The following is a 19,205-nucleotide window of genomic DNA, read 5'->3' on the forward strand; positions in this document are numbered from 1 at the left end:
ATCTGAGGATGTTTATATTATATCATCAATATGAGAAGGAAAGATTTTGAAGTAACATCACTCATTGTATATTCTGTTGTGTATGCACATGCATTGTTTTTAACAAAATAAAAGACAGTAGCTGCCCCTGAGGGAGGTACACTGACAATGTCACACATCTTTAACCTTGCTGAGCCTTCTGGATATAAAGGGTTGACAGATTTTTAGTCTGCCCTCGAGGATATTGAAGTATAGTTGGAAAGAGCAAAAATGTTTTTTAAAGTAATAAAGGGTCAAAGATTGCTGACTACTAAAATGGTAACATAAAGGATAAGTGCCAGAGGGACGTAGATGTGATAGGAGATAAATTCAAATGGGTTAGCTAAATCCTTTTCAGTAAGCAAGCTATTTTTCAGCAATATGAAGTAACTAACATGCCATTAGGTTATCTATAAGCAAAATACTTATCCAGTAATCTGAAAGAGCTTAAACCCACCAGTCAGATAAAACCAAAACACCCAATAAATGCAGCACAATTTTTCTCGTAAAAATAACTATGCTAAATGTGTACAGATTGTTTTTTATAGGCACTATATCTCTCCATTTAACAAATGGAAAAAAAGGCTTAGTTTTTACATTAAGTTCAGATTGACAGTTTTTTTATATCTATAACATTACACTACCTGGCTATTTCTTGTTACAACGTAATCTAAATGTTTGAAAATTGGAGGGAAAAACAGTTCATCAAAATTATTGCCTGAATTTCGTTTCAATGTGAATATTTAACACATCATTTCAGGTACAACTCTGACTATGTCTTTAGATGAAAAATTAGCTTAAAACTTATTACATTAATTCAGTAAATGTAAAACACTGATCTAAATAATTGTATTTCCCAAACTCATCATTCAATTGCACATACATGTGGGCAAGCACGTGTGCGTACACACACACACACACACACACACTTGGTAACTGAGAATGTATAAATTATTGCCTTAAATTTAATCTTTACTGAGTAAATAAGTGTATATATGTGCCCCTGTTCCATATATATGTATATATGTAAATATATGTATGTTTTTATAGAAACAAAATATTTTTAAACTTGTAAGAGATTTTATTTTCTGTATTAATTAGGAATATCTAACTTCTAAGACCACAGCTCATTCCTATTTATTTTATAAATTTTGATTTGTAAATTTATGGTTTGAAATTTACCTAAATTTCACTTTTACATGAATAAAATAAACTCTGTAAAACTTTGTTTACATGGTGTCATACTTTAGTAAGATATTTACTACATAAAATCATGCAGAAAATATGCCAAATGAACAAAGTGTTTTTTTAAGTCTAAACAACAGCTAAGTGGGGGATTTCGTGCATACTTCTTGTCTGCAAATATTTCTGCTGTGGGTTAGAAAACGTCAGCTACTCAGAACTTCTTTGCTGGACTGTTGCTCAGTATTCCCACACTTCCTAAGATGAATCTATCAAAAAGCTAAAATGTATATTTGAGACTTCATTAAAACAGCTCCAGCAGAGATAACATCAGGACTATGATTCACTTCCAGAACTAAAAATGTTTTATGAGGATATGTAACAACAAAAATAATTAAAACAATTTCCATGACAATGAAAATAACTATGTATGTTATATGATTGGTTTATTTAATTATTATTTAAAATGTAAAGTTTTTACCTGATTTTGTGACAGTTTGATATTGGTTAATTTATGAGTATGGCCATAACATGAAACAAAAATGTTTAAGAAAATATGTAATTAATAGTTGTTTCAGAAGTTTCTATTCTTGTTGATAAAATGGAAACCTAATTAATGATGGCAAAAGAGAAATAAACAATGATTATAATTCAGGCATCAGAATAACTTGCAGCACCCTGGGAAATCTGTCCAAATACAAATGATTTCACAAAATATGCTATAATCTTTAAAAAATGTTATGAAGAAAACCTTTCATTCTGTGATATTCCTGTTGAATAAACATCAAACACACGTGAATTGAGGGACAACTTACAAAATAATTGGCTTCTAATTTTCAAAAGTGTCACTATCATGAAAGTCAAAGAAAGAAGTTTTTCAAGACTGAACATGGGAATGAGACATGAGAGCTATGTGAAAGCATGACTCTGAACTGGATACTTCTGCTGTAAAACACATTACTGGGGAAATTGGCACAACTTGAATGGTGCCTGAGGATCAGATAATAATAATGTATCATGTTAATTTTCTGATCTTGAAGATTATATTAAGAGAATGTTCCTGTTTATAGGAAATACACACTAAAGTATTTTGGGATGATGGGGCATCAAGGTGGCAATTCACTCTAATATGGTTCATTAAAACGAAAATCAAACCTCTTTCTTTGTACATACCTCCACCTATTTTGTAAGTTTGTGATTATTTAAAAAAAAAAAAAAGGAAGAACAAGCATAAAATTATATAAGCATATTTAAGAACTTGAAAAATGTAGCAGACTGGAGTAATTCAGTTCATAAGCAACCAATAAGTGATATATGTATTTTAGATAGCATCAAAATGATGCTTAAATAGTTCAACAATAATAGTTGGAGATTTTAATACACCACTCTCAACAATTGCTCAAACAACCAGATGGAAAATCAGCAGATATAAAAGACTTGAACAATATCAAACAACTTGATCTAACTGACATTTGTAGAAGACTTCACCCAATGACTGCAGAATACACATTCTTTTCAAGCACTCGTAAAATATTCTCCAAGATATACCATATGCTGGACTATAAAACTAGTCTTAATAAATTTAAAAAGATTGAAATAACACCCATTATGCCCTCTGAGAACAATAAAATTAGAAGTCCATCATAGAAAGAAATCTTAGAAAGCCCCACATATTTGGAAACTAAATGACACACTTATAATTAACCTATAGGTTAAAGAAAAAAATCAAAGGGGAATTAGAAAATATTTTGAACTAAATGTAAACAAAAACATCACATGAAAAGTATTTTATGCAGCCAAAACAGTGGTTGGTAGAAATGTATAACTTTAAGGCCTACATTAGAAAAGAAGAAAGCTCTCAAATAAATTACCTAAACTTTCACATTAGAAAACTAGAAAAAGAGAAACAAACTAAATCTAAAGCAAAGAAAAGTGAGGTAATAAAAATTGTATAAATCAGAAAAAATAAAAACAAAACAATAGAAAAATCAGTGAATCCAAAAGACAATTCTTACAATATATCAATAAAATTGACAAACCTTTAGACAGATTGTCAAAGAAAATAGGAGAGAAGATAGAAATTTCCAAAATTAGAAATGAAAGGGGGGACTTTGCTACTGACCGTATAGTAACTCAAAGGATTTTAAGGGAACATTGAGAAAAAATTTACACCTACATATTAGGAACTTAAATAAATGGACAAATTCCTCGAATGACAAAAAATTACCAAAACTGATTCAAGAAGCAATAGTAAATCTGAATATATCTTTCATAAGTAAATACATTGGATCTATAATAAAATTTTTTTACAAAGGAAACTCTACAACCTGAAGATTTCACTGATGAATTCTTTTTCAAATATTTAGAAAACAAATTTTATCATCTGCATAAACTTTTTCAGAAAACAGAGGGAACATTTCCCCACTCACTGTATAATGTCAGCATTACACTGAAACAAAAGATAGACAAACAAATCATATGTAAAGAAAAGTAGAGATCAATACTCCTTAAAAACATAAGCATAGAAGTCCTTAACAAAGAATTAGCAAAATGAATCATCAACATATAAAAAGAACTATACAAAATGAATAAGTGGTATTTATCACAGAAATGCAAGGTTGGTTTAACATCCAAAATTCAATTCATATAACATACCATATTAACAGAATAAAGGAAAGAAAAACACATGGTCATCTCAATAATTTCAGAAAAACATTTGCCAAAATACAAGATCAGTTCATGATAAAAGTTCTCAACATCCTAGGAATAGAAGGGAACTTCCATAGCCTCATACAGGATATCTATAAAAATCTACCACTAGCATCATAATTAATCATGGAACACTGAATGCTTCACCCCTAATATGTAGAATAAGCTAAGGATGTCTGCTTTTACTGCTCCTATTCAACATTGCAACAAAGATTCTAGCAAATACAATAAGGGGAAAAAAAATTACTAACACCCAAAATTAAAAGGAAGAAGTGAAACTGATTTTACTTACAGATGACATAATCTTCTATGTGGAAATTCTAAGGAATCCAAGATAAAACTATTATAATTAATAAATTAGCAAGATAATAGGATATAAGGTAAATATTTAAAAATTAATTATGGAACAGAAAAAGTCAATTGTTTTTATATATTACCAATAATAATCTGGAAATGAAATTAAAAAAACACTTTTGTTTACAAAAGTATCAAATATTAGGAATAAATTTAACAAAGGAAATGCGAGAATGATCTGTGTGTCTGTTTTTGCGCCAGTACCATGCTGTTTGGATTACTATAGTTTTGTAGTATGTTTTGATGAAGTCAGGGATTGTGATGCCTCCAGCTTTGTTCTTCTTTCTCAGGATTGCTTTGGCTATTTGTGGTCTTTTGTTGTTCCATATAAATTTTAGAATTTTTTGTTCTGTTTCCATGAAGAATGTCATTGGGATTCTGATTGGGATTGCATTGAATCTATAGATTGCTTTAAGTAACATGGACATTTTAACTATGTTTATTCTTCCATGAGCATGGAATATCTTTCCATTTCTTCATGTCTTCTTCTACTTCTTTTAATAATGTCTTGTAGTTTTCAGTGTATAGGTCTTTCATCTCCTTGGTTAAATTTATTTCTAGATATTTCATTCTTTTTGTTGCAACTGTAAATGGGATTGAATTCTTGACCTCTCTTTCTGCTGGTTCGTTATTAATGTATAGAGATGCAACTCTTTTTTGTAAGTTGATTTGGTACCCTACAACTTTACTGCAGTTGTGATTATTTCTGTTTTCTGATGGATTCTTTAGAGTTTTCTATATATGGAATCATGTCATCTGCAAACAGCGAGAGTTTCACTTCTTCATTTCCAATTTAGATACCTTTTATTTCTTTTGCTTGCCTTATTACTCTGGCAAAAACCTCTAGTACTATGCTGAATAGGAGTGGTGAGAGTGGGCACACTTGTGTTGTTTCTGTTCTCAGAGGGATGGCTTTCAGTTTTTCCCCATTGAGTATGATGTTGGCTGTGGGTTTGTCATATATGGCCTTTATTATGTTGCGATACTTTCCTTCTATATGCATTTTATTGAGAGTTTTTATCATAAGTGGATGTTGGATCTTATCAAATGCTTTCTCTGCATCTATTGAGTTGATCGTGTGATTTTTATTCCTCATTTTGTTAATGTGGTGTATCACACTGATTGATTTGCAGAGGCTAAACCATCCTTGTTTCCCTGGTATAAATGCCAGCTGATCGTGGTGTATTATCCTTTTAATGTGTTGCTGTATTCAGTTTGCCAATATTTTGTTGAGGATTTTTGCATCTATGTTCATCAACAATATTGGCCTGTAATTTTCCTTCTTTGTATTGTCCTTGCCTGGTTTTGGTATCAGGGTAATGTTGGCCTTATAGAATGAGTTAGAAAATGTTCCATCTTCTTCAATTTTTTGGAATAGTTTGAGAAGGATAGGTATTAAATCTTCTTTGAATGTTTGCTAGGATTCTCCAAAGAAGCCATCTGGTCCTGGACTTTTGTTTTTTGGGAGGTTTTTGATTACTGTTTCAATCACTTTACTTGTGATTGGTCTATTCAGATTCTCTATTTCTTCTTGATTCAGGTTTGGGAGGTTGTATGAGTCTAAGAATTTATCCATTTCTTGTATGTTATCCAATTTTTTGGCATACAGTTTTGCAGAGTATTCTCTTATAATCCTTTGTATCTTATAATCCTCTGCAGTATCCATTGTAATTTCTTCTCTTTCATTTCTAATTTTATTTATTTGAGCCTTCTCTCTTTTTTCTTAGTGAGTCTGGCTAAGGGTTTGTCAATTTTGGTTCTTTTCTCAAAAAACTAGCTCTTAGTTTCATTGATCCTTTCTTCTGTTTTTCTTTATCTCTATTTCATTTATTTCTGTTCTAATTTTTATTATTTCCCTCCTTCTTCTGACTTTTGGCTTTGTTTGTTCTTCTTTTTCTAGTTCTATTAGGTATAGTTTAAGATTACTTATTTGAGATTTTTCTTGTTTGTTGAGGTAGACCTGTATTGCTAGGAATTTCTCTGTTTTAACTGCTTTTTCTGCATCCCATAAAAGTTAGTATGATGTATTTTCATTTTCATTTGTCTCCAGGGATTTTTTAATTTCTCCCTTGATTTCTTCATTGATCCAATGGTTGTTCAGTAGCATGTTGTTTAGTCTCCATATATTTGTGACTTTCCCAGCTTTTTTCTTGCAGTTGATTTCTAGTTTCATAGCATTGTGGTCAGAATAGATGCTTGATATGAATTCAATCTTAAATTTACTGAGTTTTGCCTTGTTTCCCAACATATGGTTTATCCTTGAGAATCTCTTCCATGTGCACTTGAGAAGAATATGTATTCTGCTGTTTTCAGTTGGAATGTTCTTTTTATATGTATTAAGTCCATCTGATCTAGTGTTTCATTTAAATCCACTAGTCCCTCTGTCTGGATGGTCTATCCACTGATATAAGTGAAGTGTTGAGGTTCCCTACTATTATTGTGTTGCCTTTAATTTCTCCCTTTAGGTCTGTTAATAGTTGCTTTATATACTTTAAAGTATATATACTATACACTTTATATGCTCCTCTGTTAGGTACATATATATTCATAAGTGTTATATCCTCTTGGTGGAACATCTCTTTTATCATTATATACTGTCCCTCTTTGTCTCTCACTGTCTTTTTTATCTTGAAGTCTGCTTTGTCTGCTATAAGTATGGCAACACTTGCTTTCTTTTGTTTTCGATTTGCTTAGAGTATCATCTTCCATCCCTTTGCTCTGAGCCTGTGTTTGTCTTTAGAGCTGAGGTGTGTTTCTTGGAGGTAGCATATTGTTGGGTCTTGTTTTTTAATCCATCCATTTACTGTGTCTTTTGATTGGATAATTCAATCCACTTACATTTGGAGTGATTATTGATATACGAGGGCTTAATACTGTCATTTAATCTCTTGTTTTCTGGTTGTTTTATATTTCCATTGTTTCTCTTCCCTTGTATTTCTGACTGCCATTTCAGTTGGTAGTTTTCTGTGATGGTTTTCTCATTTTTCTCTTTATTTTTGAATTGTGGCTCTGCTCTGATTTTTTTCTTTAGTGGTTACCATGAGGTTTGTATAAAAGATCTCATAGATAAGATAGTCCATTTTCTGATAGCCTCTTATCTTTATTAGCCTAACCAGGTTCCATCCCTATCCTCTTCCCCTTGCAAGTTATTGTTGTCACAAATTATTCTGTTTTGTGTTGAGTTTGAGACTAAATTGAAGTGTTAAAGGTTATTTTTGATGCTTTCCTTCCCTTTATCTTTTATTTTATAATTGTTTGTTAACCTGTTCTGATGGACAGGTGCAATTTTCTGATTTTGTCTGTCTATTTATCTCCTTGTTCAAAGCTTTCTAGACCTTTCTCTTTTTGTTTCAGGTATGAAGTCTTCTTTCATCACTTTCTGTAAGGGAGATCTAGTGGCGATGAACTCCCTGAGCTTTTATCTGGGAAAGCTTTTATTTCTCCATCATATCTGAAGAATACTTTTGCTGGATAGAGTATTCTTGGCTGAAATTTTTGTCTTTCAGTATTTTGAATATATCATTCCATTATCTTTTAGCCTGTAAGGTTTCTGCTGAGAAATCTGCTGAAAGCCTGATAGGGGTTCCTTTGTTGGTTATTTTCTTCTGTCTTGCTGCCCTTAATATTTTTTCTTTGTCATTGACTTTTGCCAGCTTTACTATTATATGCCTTGGAGGCATATAAGTTCTTTTGCATTGATGTAACTAGGAGTTCTATTGGCTTCATGTACTTGTAAGTCCAGTTCCTTCCCCAAGTTTGCTAAGTTCTCAGCTATTATTTCTTTGAACAAGCTCTCTGCTCCTTTCTCCCTCTCTTCTGCTTCTGGAATACTTATAATCCTTATGTTGCTTTTCCTAAATGAGTTGGATATTCCTCAAAGAATTTCTTCAGTTTTTAAAAATCTTAGTTCTCTGTCCTCCACCTGAAGCATTTCTATATTTCTGTCCTCTAAATCACTAATTCTGTCCTCCATAACATCAGCTCTGTTTTTTAAGGATTCTGGATTATTTTTTATCTCATTAATTGTATTCTTTATTTTATTTATTTATTTATTTTTTCTGTGTGTGAGGAAGACCAGCCCTGAGCTAACATCCTATGCCAATCCTCCTCTTTTTTGCTGAGGAAGACCGGCCCTGGGCTAACATCCGTGCCTATCTTCCTCTACTTTATATGGGACGCCGCCACAGCATGGCTTGACAAGCGGTGTGTCGGTGCATGCCCGGGATCTGAACTGGCGAATCCCAGACTGCCGCAGTGGAGTGCGCACACTTAACCGCTTGCGCCACCGGGCTGGCCCAACTGTATTCTTTATATACAGAATTTCTGGGGTTTTTTTTAGAGTTTTCATCTCTTTGGTGAAGTATTCCTTCTGTTCATTAATTTTACTCCTGAGCTCATTGAATTGTCTTTCTGAGTTTTCTTGTAACACATTGAACTTCTTTATGACAACTGTTTTGAGTTCTCTGTTATTTAGATTGTAAATATCTGTGACTTCGGGATTGGTTTCTGGAGTCTTGTCATTTTCTTTCTGCTCTGAAGTGTTACTGTAGTTTTTCATGGAGTTTGATGAACTAATTCTTTGCCAGCTCATTTGTGGTAGTATCAGGTCATGGATTTCACCTGTTACCACTGGGGGGAAGCAGAAACTCTGTTTCTGATCTGACCCTGTCTGCTAGAAGTTGTGTGGTTACAGTGGGCTCTCCCACAGGCTGGGATAGTGTTCACATGCATGCTGGGCTGCCTCCACTTACAGTTGAGCTCGCTGCTGTGTTTGGTGGACAGGGCTTTTATGCAGGGTCCAAGCCAGGGCCACTTGTTGGGGCCACATCAGCATGGTGGGTGCTCCCACAGGCCAAGATAGAGTTCATGCATGTGCAGACGGCTGCCGCTGCCTCCTTTTACATTCATGTGCAGTCTGAGCTGTCCCTGCCTCTTCTTAGAGTAGCACAGGCTCCTGCGTGAGGACCCACAACCTGGCTTGCTGCTACCAGGGAGGGGTAGGGGAGTGCTCCCCTATCTCCACTGCTTCCCAGGGATGCATTCCATTGGCGTTCATATGTATAGCTGCATGGGTCTCTCGGGCTTCCTATTGTCCAGTGTGGCTATCTTCCATTGGTCAATGAATGTTTGTTTTGTGGTAATTCAGAGGGGGAGAGACAAAGGGAACAGCTAGCTCTACCATGTTGCTGATGTCACTCCTCAAAAAGACAACTCTTTCTCTGTTGAATTTTCTGTACACATTTGTCAAAAATTAGTTGGCTGTATTCATGTGGGTCTATTTCTTGTCTCTTTATCCTGTTCCACTGATCTATGTGCCAGTTTCTTTTTCGTGTGTGTGTGAGGAAGATCAGCCCTGAGCTAACATCCATGCTAATCCTTCTCTTTTTGTTGAGGAAGACTGGCCCTGGGCTTACATCTGTGCCCATCTTCCTCCACTTTATATGGGATGCTGCCACAGCGTGGCTTGACAAGCAGTGCCTCGGTGCCTGTCTGGGATCTGAACCTGGGCCACCAGCAACAGAGCGTGTGCACTTAACCGCTAAGCCACAGGGCCGGCCCCAATAACACAGTTTCTTGATTATTATGGCTTTACAGTTAAGTCTTGGAATCATGTAGTGTGAGTCCTCCAACTTTGTTCTTCTTTTTCAACATTGTTTTGACTATTCTAGTTTATTTACATGGCCATATAAATCTGATACTCAAATTGTCAATATCTACAAAAAACTTGCTGGGATTTTTTCTGTGTGTGTGAGGAGGATTAGCCCTGAGCTAATATCTGATGCCAATCCTCCTCTTTTTGCTGAGGAATATTGTCCCTGGGCTAACATCTGTGCCCATCTTCCTCTACTTTATATGGAACACCTCCACAGCATGGCTTGACAAGTGTTGCGTGCTGGGGACCTGAACCTCAGAACCCCAGGCTGCCGAAGTGGAACATGTGCACTTAACCACTATGCAACCAGGCCAGCCCCCCAAACTTGCTGGGATTTTGATTGGGATTGTGTTGAACTTATATATTAAATTGAGGATGATTTATATGTTAAGAATATTGAATTTTTCAACATAACTCATACACTGCTGATGGGAATGTAAAATGGCGCAGCTGCACTGAAAACAGTTTGGCAGTTCCTCCAAATATTAACCATAGAGTTAGCATATGACCCAGCACTTCAACTCCTAGATCTATACTCAAAAGAAATAAAAATATATGTCTGTACAAAACCTTGCACATGAATGTTTATAATTGCATTCCTCTTAATAGCCAAAAATTGGAAACAACATAATGCTCATCAATTGATGAACAGATAAATAAAATGTGATATAGCCATAAAATGGATAGTATTCAGCAATAAAAAGGAATGAAGTGCTGATATATGCTACAACATGGGTGATCTTTGAAAATATTATACCAAATGAAAGAAACGAGTTAAAATATTATATATTACCTGAAATGTCCAGAATTGACAAGTCTATAGAGACAGAAGTAGATTAGTGGTTGCCCAGGGCAGGAGCATTGAAAGTAAATGGGGAGTGACTCCTATTCGGTACAAGGCTTCTTTTTGTCTTGATGGAAATGTTCCAAAATTGATTGTGGTGATTGTTGCACAACTCTGAAAATACTAAAAACTATTAAACTGTAAACTGTAAATGAGTGAATTTTTTAATACACGAATTACATCTTAACATATCTGTTTTAAAAGACCTATATGAATGTTTATACAACTTTGTCCACACTCATTAAAAACTGGAAGTGACCCAGATATCTTTGAACAGGTGTGTAGATAAGCAAACTGGAGTACATCTATAAAATGGAATGGAATATAGTCAGCAATATTGATTCAATCAACAAAATGGATATCTCTTAAATACATTTTGGTAACTAAAGAAGCCAGACCCAAAACACCATATATTTTAAAATTCCATTTGTATGGCATTCTGGAAAAGGCAAAACTGTAGAAAGAGTAAAAAAGATCAGTGGTTCTCAATCATTGGAGAAGGGAAGAAAGATTGCCTACAAAGATGATACACAAGGAAATTTTAAGATGATGGAACTGTTCTGTAAAGTACCACAGTGGTGGATACATGGTTTTATACATTTGGCAAAATCCATAGAACTGAACACAATAAAGAGTGTACTTTACTGTACGAAAATTAAAAAAGAATTAACCAGAAAGTCTGAGAAACCCAGAATGGGATACGAATTGTGACAAATCTATCTAGCTGTATTGTAAGTGTATGGCATAACTTCACTGAAGAGGATGGGAAAACGAACCAACCTAAATAACTTCAGAAAACAATGCTTGACTTGATTCTGTAAGGCTAAAGACAAAAAGAACTCTACACAAAGATTCTACTTTAGTTGCTAAATTTATTTCTCACATGTTTACAGGGCAGTAATTCTGAAACTACTTTATATGTATAGTAGAGTTGAAAGAATAAGTAAATATATTGTAGATAATGAGGACCGGATTATCTCTGTCAGAGAAAGAAGCTACAAATAATCAATGAAGGAATGCTATAATAAACCCATTGCCACTAGACTAGAGTAGGAGATATTAGTATGAACTCATCGTTTTGGTTTCTAAATACCATTTTCCAGGAAAGAGAGCCAGGGCTCCTCAGAAAAAAGGCTAGTTTTAGGTCAGATGGGATAAGGAGAAATATAAAATGAGTCTGGGCATCTTATTGTGCCAGAAAGTAAAAAGATTTCTTTTTAAGTGCTTAAAAAAACAAAAGGACAAGACCATGTTAAAAAGACACATGAACCAACCTGAAAGTGATCCTAACGGTACAAGTTAGAAAAATTTTAACAAAATAAATAACATAGATTGGATTATGACCTAAAGCCTGAAACGAATATCCATGAGTCTACACTGATATGGATGAATGACTGAGTAAATAAGTGGTGAAGAAGGCATACATCCTCCTTACAGCAAAATTCCAAAATATAAATGGAGAAGGGTGAGGAATATAGAAAATCATCATTAAGATATCATAAAAATAAATGCTGCAGGCAAGTTCCATTGATAAACGCTAAAATTAGTGGACAAAACTTTAATGAAAAGCATAGTTGCAAACCACCAAAGTGTCTTTCCTTAAATCTTAATTTCTGCAGTGATTTTTTTTTAGGAAGGTTGGCCCTGAGCCAACATCTGTTGCCAATCTTCCTCTTTTTCTTTTTTCTCCCCAAAGCCCTGGTACATAGTTGTATATCATAGTTGTAGGTCCTTCTAATTCTTCTATGTGGGACGCCACCTCAGCATGGTTTGATGAGGTCCACGCCCAGTATCCCAATTGGCAAACTCCAGGCCACTGAGATGGAATGTGCGAAATTAACCACTACGCCACGGGTCTGGCCCCTCTGTGGTGGTTTTAGCACATGTCTACAGATATTTTGGTACTTCTCTTTCCAACAGGTGGAGCACAATTCCCCTTTTCTTGAGTGTGAACTGGACTTGGTATTTAACAGATAAAGTAGAAGGGAAAATAGTAATGTTACAGTAGAGAAACCTGACAGATGCCACATTAACCAAGTGATCCAAGTAAACATCATGTTGATATCCTGTACCCCCTGATATGATGTGATGAGAAGGACACTTCACCTCTGTGGTATTTTTTCCAAAAACTATAATTCCAGACTAATCATGAGAAAATATTAGACAAGCTCTATTCTACAAAACATCTCACCAGTTCTTTTCAAAATTGTCAAGGTCATGAAACACAAGGAAAAACCAAGAAACTGTCACAGATAACAAGAGACTAAAGAGACTTGAAGACTAAATGCAACATGATATCCTGGATTGGATCCTTGGACAGAAAAAAAGGGCATTAGTGGAAAAACTGATGAAATATAAATAAAGCACATAGTTTAATTAATAGTATTTTAGCAATGTTAATTTCTTAATGTTGATATATAAGTTTTTAACATTAGATGAAGCCAGACGAAAGGTATATGGGAACTCTCTGGACTATCGTTGTAACTCTTCTGTAAATCTAAAATTATTTCAGAATTTTAAAAAAGTCAAAAATGAAATAAGTAAAAGTATAGATTTTAGACATTCTGCTCTTACTCTTTCAAAAAGAAACCCCGTTTTTATATTGATCATATAGGTAAATTATATAAATGCATTTCAAATACTTTAATCAATACAATCAGGGGTGAAGGATGATAAATATAATTTAACATCTACCAAATACATTTTTTCAGTCTCATAACTTTTCCTCAATGTTCTGACATTCTCCTACTAAAGTTTCCATTGATAGTAAATGAATATATTTGTATCAAGTTATTAAAGTAAAGGCTGTACAGCACTTTATTTATTTTTTTGCTGTGGAAGATTGGCCCTGGGCTAACATCTGTGCCCATCTTCCTCTACTTTGTATGGAACACCGCCACAGCACGGCTTCACAAGCAGTGTGTCAGTGCTTGGGATCCGAACCTGTGAACCCTGGGCTGCAGAAGCAGAGCACGTGCACTTCACCGCTTTGCCACTGGGCTGGCCCCTGTACAGCACTTTAAATCATAAGCTGAACATGTGCTATCAATCAATATATTTTTAAAATTGATTTTAAATGCTGAGACAATATATATTCTATAACTATGTTATCTAATATAGTTTGGATTGGCAATCCACTAGTTAGTTGAAGGAACCAGCTAGAGGAAAATCATAAATAAAAATAAGCATGTACATTAAACATTTTGTCTAAAGTTAAAACATAAATGCGCATTAATTCCTCAAATTTAGGAGTACCTCCAAGGGCTTTTCTTTTGTGGACCTGCTTTTGAAAATTTGCATAAGCCATGTCCGTAATAGTCTATGATTTCTGTTTTAATATCTTCTGCATGAGCAATCTGCAGCTAAGATCAAAACATCTTTCTAGATGTACATGAATTTTCCTAGTAGTTGAATGACCCACATCAACTTTGAAAGAAATGTTTTAACTACTTGCATTTGTTGAGTTTTTTCAAAATATTCAACTTATTTTTCATGGAAATAATTCTTTTTTGCAGCCATATTTAATCTTTTAACATAATATGTAATTGAGTTATACAATTACAATAAACATTCCTGGTAAAACAAGTGACTGTTGGTAAGGAAACAACTCAACATATGGGATTAGTAGTACCTGGCACATTAGAGAATGATCTACTAGAAGATAGGATTCAGTGTGTAATGACCATAAGTCAGTATGATCATCTGAAAAAGAAAAACATCTGTTAATTCAGCGAACTGTTTATTGTTCTCAAGACTTCTGTTCTCTTCTCACAGTAACCACTGTAATCAATTTGATACATCATTTTAGAAGTCTTCAATGCACACACATGCATACAACACACCCATGCATATATTTTTATTACTTTTTATTCAAACAGTAGCAAAAATTATTATTTTTTAAACTTTTATGCATTTTAATTAAATTCTTAGGAAAGAGTTTATAGTTGAGTATAAGTCTGTGCCAAATGCTAGCCAATTATTTTTAGAATAATCTGGACAGGAAAGGTGAGGGCTAGAACTAGAGTGATGAAAGGGGAAAATGAGAGAAAAAAGAAAATGCAGAGGCTATTGAAATATAAAATTGCCTGGAGTTACTCTATATTTTGGAGTGAAGGACAGAAAGTCATCTAGGATCAATACCAAGTTTCCCATTTGGGTAGCAGGATAGAGAGTTAACTGAGTAAGAGACAAGCGGAGGATAAGTTTTGTTGAGGAAAATAATATTGGATGGCAAACTGGCCCCCATACACCGAGGGCAAAAAGAGACAGAAGAAAGAGGCAGACATCTCCAGATTTGTAGGTGGCAGGTTTAATAAGCAAGAAAACTTACTTATGAGGCTTGTCTTGGGCAGTTGCAAGACAAGTAGATCTCTGCACCTGCCCACCAGAATCTCAAAATTTTAATTAGAAGCCTTACCTGGGTTCAGTTATATATTTAGTCCAGATGATCTCAATAACACCTTGCTCTCTCAAGGCTGCGTCCTTGAAACAGATGCTAGTATGGGAATAGTAGACAGGACATACATTCCAAGGATAGGGGAGGGGGTAAAGAGTCTTCTCTTGCCTGGTCCAGCTCACAGGTCAACTGGCAATCACATCCTCTCAATGATCACTGCCAACATAAAAGAATTTAGTTTTCGTCATATTGAATTTTATACGCTTTTGGCATCTATACAAGAGTGGAGAGGCAGCCTGGGAAACAAGATAAAACTACAGACCAGGGATATAGGTATGGAATTCAGCCAATCCTTTTGCTTTGTGCACTACACAATGCTTTTGTGACGGTCTCTGTAAAATGTCTTAATGAATTCCTGTTACCCTGTGATAGTATTCTTCTGATCAAATTGACTAATGTTTTTTCTAAAAAAAGAAATGATTTCAGTCTAACATTATATTCATAGCCAACTGGTTAAAAGTTATCACACAATTTTTAATCAAGAGCCAAGATTTGAAAGTTCAGAAATTAAGCACTTAGTTTTAATGTACTTTTACAATATTTTCATTTAGATTATTTCACCGTGTTAAAAATACTTGAAAATTTTTGCAGTAAAATACGTTAGCTTTGACTAGTGTAGACAAATTCCAGAGCCCCAAAATCTCAATTACTTATTCAAAAATATTTATTGCAATCTACAGGCATTGAGGTCTACTATATTAGAGAAATCATTCTACAGTGACGCCTGAGAATCATCAGTGAACAAAATAAAAGTGATAGCTGTGGCCCTGGCAATTTATGGCAACTACTCATTCTAGTGAGCTTTATTTAAACCTTTACCTGCCTTGGCAAAAATATCATTTAATCTACTTTATGTGTGAAGAATCTAATTTAACATCAACATTCTCAGTAAGTCTGTGATTCTGACTGGTGTTCCTACATTCCAGAGAAGGCTCTTGAAAATCTGAAAACAAACACACAAAAGATACAGAAAACAATAAACATTCACATTTTTATGTGCTTAAAATCTATCAGGCAGTGGACTTGACATGCATGTGTTTTCTCATTTATTCCTCACAACAACCCTATGGAGTAGGCACTCACCACCTCTTAAATCTGATGGAAATTAGGTTCAGAAAGTTAGGTAAAAACATTAACATCACACATATTGTAAAGTGGTAGGGCTGGGCAATCCTACTCTAAATCGTGTGCTCTTAAACATTATGCTATATTTGCTTGTAAGTTTTGTGAAAGAAAACATTTAAACATTTTTATTGATTTCTACTTAGGATAGTATGAGTCTATTTACATTTTTTTTTCATGAATACATAGAGGCAGAAGAGAGAAAACATGAGTAATGTCAATGAGAAATGTATAAACAAATTGAGATGATTTTCAAGAAAATTCAATTAGGCATAGTCATTAAAAAGCTAGAAAACTTAGTTAACTTTTCAAACATAATTTTCTTTGTGAGATTAAACCTTTGTATATGCTTCAACCTTTTTGATTTACTCTATCAATCTTCAAGAAGGTTCACTTAGGTGATTGTAAGAAGTGCCGAGTGGCTGCGACAGTAAATCAGCTTTGCATCATGTACTGTATATTTCAAGGTGATGGATTATAGGCTGAGAAATCATGCTGATCACTGGATATCACTACTGATAGGCTAGGGTCGATCCAAAGTCATCCAGATATCTTTGAACATTAATCAGTGCAAATCTCATAGGTCTGGAGATGAAGAGAATGTCACCGAATATAAATAACCACTATCTTATAGAGTGACTATTCAAATTTATCAATAGGGAAGAGAAAGTAAAATAAAAATTTTTTTAAAGGTATTACTTAATATACTATTGTTAATTGACTACAGTTCACTCCACAGTTTTTATCCCTGGAAAAATTTAAGGGCTGACATTATAGGTATACAGAATATATATTATATTCAAAGATATTAAATCTCTATTCGATTTTTAAAAATTGAGATACTATTTACATACAGTGAAATGCATAGATTATAAGTGGAATGTTCAATGAGTTTTGACAAATATATACACTTGTGTAACCACCATCACAATCAACATAGAGGATAGTTCCATTACCCCACAAAGTTTTCTTCTGCCCTTTTGTACTCAAGCTGCCCTCTCCTATGCACCTCTCCTCACCACCGCCATCACCACTACAAACTCTGGCCCCAGGCGACGGCTATTCCGTATTCTATCAAATTAGTTCAGTATTGCCTACTGGAAATTCACATAAATTGAATCATTTGGTGTTAGTTTTTTTGTGTCTGGCTTTTTCATCCCACGTAATGTTTTGGTGACTGATCCACATTTCAAGCCTCTGTAGTTTGTTCTTTTTCAATGCTGAATAGTTTCTCATTCTATAAATGTCCTGCAGTTTCCTTACCATTCTCCTGTCAAAGAACATCTGAATTGTTTTCCATTTGCATGTATTGTGAATAATGCTGCTATGATCTTTCTTGTTAAAGTATTTTTGTGTACATACATTTTTATTTCTTTTAAGCATCTAGAAGTGGAATTTCTGGGTCATATGGTGAATATATGTTTAATTTTATAAGAAACCAGTAAACAGTATTGCAAAGTGGTTCTATTGTTTCCACTCCCATCAGCAATGCAAGTGAGTTCTGGTTGATCCACAGCATAACCATCATTTGATGTTGTCTGACTTTTAGATTTTAGCCACTTTATTGGGTACATAGTGGTATCTGATTGTGCTTTACTTTGCATATCCTGATGATTAATTATGTTGAACATGTTTTCATGTGCTTACTGGCTCTTCATATATTTTCTGTAGTGAAATATCTGCAAATATTTTGCACATTTTTAGTGGACTGTCTTCCCATTATGTTGTAGGAGATTTTTATTTAATATGGATAAGTCCTTTATCAGATACATATATATTTCCTAAACTGTGATTTTCCCATTCTGTTTCATTGATTTTCTGTTCTGAAATCTATTTGCCCACCTTAACGTCACAAAAATATTTCCCTTAGTTTAATTCTAGAAGTGAAAGTGTATCTTTGACTTTACAAGAAATTTCAAACAGTTTTCCAAAGTGATTTTACTGTTTTACACTCTGACCAATAATGTGTGAAGGTTCCAGTTATTCCTCTTTCTTGCCAACCCTTGATATTATCAGTCTGTTTTATTTTACCACTCTAGTGAGTTTCTAACGTTTTCTCACTGGGTTTTAATTTGCATTTGTCTATTGACTATTAGAGTTCTATAGTCTCTATGGTCTTGAAACATCATAATATATGCTTATTATCTATTCATATATCTTCTTTGGTGAGGCATCCGTCCAAGTTTGCCCCATTCACACCTCCCTCCTTTTTTGGATAGGTTGTCTTTTTTTTGAGTTGTTAGTGTTGGTTGTATATTCGGAATACGCGTTCTTTATCAGATGTGTGCTTTGAATTTTCTTCCTGTCCTTGGTTTAACATTTTTTTTTCTTAATTGTGTCTTTGAAAAATTAAAAGTTTTAAATTTTGATATGTTCTATTGATTATATTTTATTTATGGATCATGTTTCTTATCTCATATCTCATATCTACGATGTTTTCTTCTAGAAATTTGCAGTTTTATGCCTCACTTTAAGTATGAGTTCTGTTTCAAGTTACTGTGTATGTGGTATGAGGGGATTGACATCCATACTTTTTTTCCTGTGGATATCCACATTTTTAAGTATAATTTTTTTAATTATCTTAGCACTTTGTCAAAAATCAAATGACAATATACATCAGGTCTATTTCTAGACTATTTATTCTATTCCGTTGACCTATATATTTATTCTTACACTACTACAACAGTGCATTGATTATTGTAGTATTCAAGTAAGCCTTGAAATCAGGTTGTATAGGTCCTCCAATTGTATTTTTTCTCTCTCTCTCTCTTTTTTATTTTTTTGATGGGGAAGATTATGCCTAAGCTAACATCTGTTGCCAATCCTCCTTTTTTTGCTGAGGAAGATTGGCCCCAGGCTAACATCTG

This window comes from Diceros bicornis, chromosome 6, assembly GCF_020826845.1.
Source record: "Diceros bicornis minor isolate mBicDic1 chromosome 6, mDicBic1.mat.cur, whole genome shotgun sequence".
Classification (NCBI taxonomy): Eukaryota; Metazoa; Chordata; class Mammalia; order Perissodactyla; family Rhinocerotidae; genus Diceros; species Diceros bicornis.